Raw genomic sequence first — 4244 nt, 5'->3', positions numbered from 1 at the left:
GGCACGGGCACAGACCACAGATAGGCGCACACTCCCCTGTGAGTTGAATGTGTTTTGGGTGTTGTTCTTTCAGGCTTATTTACATACTTAAATAGTCATCTAGCTTTTATTGCACTGTGAGTTTGGACGGAGAGGGGCATGGCTGAATCCGAAAGATCCAGAGCCAGCACACAGGTACACTGCTGCCTCTGACAGCAACAATATATCACCCCATAAAATACTTTTAAAATGTCTCTCATACAGGGGCCTCACTAGTCAGAGGCTGCAACTGAAGTCTAATTTATTTATCAAGCCAGAAAAAAAGCACATTAAAATATGTCTCTGTACAACAATAACCCTTAATATTTAGGTGTGTGTCATGATCACTGTTACCTTTAGGCCTTTCTATGATTCAAACTCAGACATTTAGACAGGAACAGCAGAGGAGTTACGAGTTTATTGCACCCAAAAAGTAATGCAGTATTAATCAAGATGCATAAAACCTGACAGGAGTTTATTTCTAGGTGCAGCAACATTTTTGCTGTTTTTTAGGGAGTGTACTGTACTTATCAAAGGATGGGTGTGGCTCAGGTGTGGCTTTGTTTTGTTTTTTTTATTAATTTATTTTATATTAAACTTCCCTGAAGCTACGTATTTTTCCTTGTGCTTCACAGATTGACTAGGGGAAATGCATGACCCTCCCTCTACAATAAATTACCACATTTTTTTAAATATTCACACCAAATGAGCTTAAAACCTAACAGGAGTTTTATTTGTGTGTAGAAATCTAGGTGCAGCAACATTTTTTCTTGTTTTTAGGGACTGTACTTTATCAGAGGAGTGGGTGGCTTGGGTGTAACCTCTTTTTTTTTTTTATCTTAAACTTCCTTGGAGCGGCAAATATTTTTCCTTGAGCCTCCCTGATTTACTGGGAGGAAAGGCACGACCCTCCCTCCATGATAAATAACCGTATATTTTTTAATCTTTGCACCAAGTATTGGAGCCTGTATTGATTACTGCAGCCAACACTCACCCTCTTTGTCTAAAAAACTGCCACACCAGTGACTCAGCATGCAAAATAATGTGAAACCACACCCACTGGAATTACTACGGAAAGTGAAAGTGACCAAAAAATTGTGTGCAGCCTAAACAGATAATAAACAATGAGGGCTGAACACATATTCTGGCTCCTACAGAGCCAATGCAACAGGTAAACATTACAGGAGTGAGAAACTGTACACAACAGTGGCATTATCAGTAACTTAGATTTTAAAAACTTGCCCTCTGATATTTTAAAGTTAAAAAAGATATACTAGAGTAGAAAAAAGCCTTGTTTTTTTTTTACTATTTCCACACATTCACTAGATCTTAGTCTAAACAGTTTGTTTTTGGCAAAATTTAAATGTAGAATTAAGTCATTTTTAAGATGGAAGTCTACATTGCGTATGATGTGTTCATGGAGAGTCAAGATTGGAAAAAAAATCCGACAATAATTCATGTTTTTACAGTTTCTGGCTATGATTTAAATGATGTAATTTTGGTGATTGTTAGATAAAAAATGCCTTTTAAATCTGCCAGCAGGATTCGGGGCTCAGGGGGTATTTAAAGTAAATACAAAATATAACCATTTAAAGTTGTCCTGCCTCTAAGCCAAAATAAAAACCACACGTCCCTAGTGCTTAAAAAAATATTTGACATGCTTGCCCAGTTTTGCACCACCCCTTTCCCCCTTATGAATAACAAACAGTTCCTTAGACATTTTGATGAGGCCTATATTTAAAATTTTATCTTCATAAAGTTTAGTAAATCATATACACAGCATGGAGTAGCATTAGAGTAATAGTGTCTTGTTGTCATGTTTGATGTAGCCTTTTTTAATTCTGTTTGATGGAAAATGGTCATCTCTGTTTTTTTTTTTTACTGTATTTATGTATTTAATACTCGGGGGAAAATATGCTTCCTGCATACTACACCTGATCACAGATGTCCAGAAACAAATTAATATCTTTTAACATCCATTCTTGAAAAGAAAAAATAATTTGTCAGTTGTGTTCATGACCTCATGCTGACCAGAGAAAGGAAATTTCACTTCTCTAATATGATGGGATGTGAAGTGGGGACACATTTCCTTTTATTCCAGCCACTTCCTGCATTTCGTCCATTAATCTGCACTGCGTGTACCAACATGACCCATTAAAGTACATCCCTTTCCTTTATTCACTCACCCATGTGCAGATTAATAAACAGGTCGAATATTTGCATCACTAAGAGACAGCGCTGGTGGTTTTGCATGTTTTAGCCCACTTCACGATCCATATCAGTGTTTCTGATCGCTGGTCAATGTAGTGCAATATGATTTTCTCAATTATGTGCAATGCTGGCAACACGGTGGTGTGGTGGTTAGCACTGTCGCCTCACAGCCACGGTCCAAAGACATGCAGATTGGGGCTAGGTCAACTGATGACTCTAAATTGTCTGTAGGTGTGAATGTGAGCATGAATGTCTATGTGTCAGCCCTGTGGTAGTCTGGTGACCTCTCCAGGGTGTACCCCGCCTCACGCCCAGTGTCAGCTGGGATAGGCTCCAGCCCCCCTGCAACCCTCAAGAGGATAAGCAGTTAGAAAATGGATGGACGGATGGATGTGCAATGCTGCTTCTAATTTTCATATCACACACAATATAACATTGATTATTGGGCGCAGTGTGTTTTTTCCACCATTGTAGTTCATTTCTAGTAAGTCTTGTACTTATTGAACCCCTATTGTTACTCTAGTAGGCACTTTTATCTTGTATATTCTTTTTAGATATTTCTCTGTTGTTCTATAATTGGGCCCAGTGAGTGACCCTGACCTGAGGGACCCACTGGTTGTTACTGGTTGTGAATTTTAAATTGTGGTTACTCTTCTTGGTGTTACTGTAATATGAAGCATTCTCTGGCACAAGAATGTCCTTCGAGAAAAATAAAGCTCTATTGAATTGAATTCTCCAACACTGTTTGGCATGTCGCAGACAGGCCTCTAGCCCAGCATCTGCAAATGTGTGCTCACGTTTTTTCTCTGATAACTTAGGATCCAGACACCTGGAGCTGAAATATCCGCAGAGATCTCTTCCTCTCCAAAAGAAATGAACCCAGTGATTTAAACCGGTAAAAACACTGAGCAAAGCAGTTTCACATTCAAAATCTGTCCTTTTCTCATACTGCTCATTACAGAGGGGCTGCTATCTATGGTAGCCAACTTGATAATACGCGAATAGCCCTGTCTATAGCAAGTGTTTGGTTTGTCCGTTCTGGGGTACTGTAGAAATATGGCAGTGCAACATAGCGGACTCCGTAGACAAGGACCCCACTCAATATGTGGATATAAACAGCTCATTTTAAGCTAATGAAAACACAACAGTTCTTATTTTCAGGTGATTATACACTAAAGAAAACAGCTATTATATCCAATTTCTGCCAATATCTCCCCCTAAATGCTACACACCGGCCCTTTAAGACGATCATTTTACAAACTGAAAGAGCCAGGAACAAAACAGGAAGCAGATCTTGATTTTTTTCTGAGGTCAAGAATAAATTTTCAAGCTCAACATGTTTGAACACATATATAAACTGTTTAAACATTACATTTGAATGATCTGTACATGTGTATAAATAATACATGTTTTATGACACTATAAAGATTTGTTCATAAGATTAAAGCTGTGTATGTTACACTGTTATCAATCATTAATTTACTGCTTATATATCAGCTACAGATGCTGCAAAATAGGTTAATGTGTTAAGAAGTTGTGCACACATCAATTCAACATTGTTTTCCATCAAAGTTAAAGTATTATTATGAGGTAATGCAATTTTAAAATCAATCTGCACTTCATCTGTACAACCATGCAACAACAGTGTAACGCTGCCAACATGAATGCAGACTTGATCTTTAATATTGATCACAGCTCCATAAGGCTTGATTACCAACAGTTAATGGGGCAGGCCCACGTGCACTGCATGTCACTTAGGGTTATATGATTGATTACAAAAGTGCAGCACTAAGTATTAAGTGAAGCACGGCCTGCATTATTACCTGATGATGTGACCCTGTCATGTGTTGGAGCTGTGTGTCAAAATGTCATGTAATACCTCGCTCACATGGTATACATTCATCAATACAAAGTCCTACACGTAATTTTTTATTCATGTTATTTAACCCATGTAACTCCCAAGGGTTTCAAGGAAGACCTGGCCAAGATGGCAGCATGAAAAAATTACAAACAAT

Source organism: Epinephelus fuscoguttatus, linkage group LG13 (assembly GCF_011397635.1).
Source record: "Epinephelus fuscoguttatus linkage group LG13, E.fuscoguttatus.final_Chr_v1".
Lineage (NCBI taxonomy): Eukaryota > Metazoa > Chordata > Actinopteri > Perciformes > Serranidae > Epinephelus > Epinephelus fuscoguttatus.
Note: the sequence above shows the minus strand (reverse complement) of the source record.